Raw genomic sequence first — 801 nt, forward strand, 5'->3', positions numbered from 1 at the left:
AACCCAAAATAGGTTAAACCAGGTGGATTAGGTCTGATTATTCACTCTGAATTATTCTCAGACATTACAATAGGTCATCCAACTGCTTAGATTGCTTTTGAAGGTGACACTGTAATGTGTATCCAACTGAACTGAGTTGTGCAAATGCAAAAAGGGGTTGTTTCCTTTTGCAACCGGCTTTTTCCTTTATTTTATTTACAAGGCACTGCTGGCATCATGAATGAGAGCTGAGCTCCCCTAAACGTTTAAACTTAGAATCGCCACTGGTTCACATTTCCTGCACCTGCAATGTGCACAGAAGGTGTTGCATTAACTGTGTCCATGATTTCCGTACAGGTGTGACTGATACAGCTGACTAACTCTTGCCAGCATCGTGTTTTATGTTGGAAACCAGGCGTGTGAGTGATAAAGTTATATTAAAATTGACGTTGAAGCTTTCAGACTGTTTTAATAGAAAATATTTTTATATAAATGAATTTATATGTAAAGAAAATATGCTCTGCTCAAAACAGACTCCCTGTTTTTTCTAGTTTGGCATAAAATATGAATCTTTATTATTATAATTATAAAGCAATTATAATCTTGCTGGTCCATAACATCGAAAACAGGCAGGAGTGATGGCTCTTTCATCGCCGACACGATCTCTGAGGTGGACGGGATGTTCCCCACTGTGCTTTACACTTCAAGTACACGAGCACTCCACGAGAAACACCGAGTGGAATAATGAGCACTTTTCCCCGGGAATGAAAACAAGTTCGCCTGCCTCGATTACAGTACAGCGACACTTTGAGGCTGAATAGG

The sequence above is a fragment of the Haplochromis burtoni genome, unplaced genomic scaffold (assembly GCF_018398535.1).
Source record: "Haplochromis burtoni strain Fernald_Lab_line unplaced genomic scaffold, NCSU_Asbu1 Contig_5, whole genome shotgun sequence".
NCBI lineage: Eukaryota > Metazoa > Chordata > Actinopteri > Cichliformes > Cichlidae > Haplochromis > Haplochromis burtoni.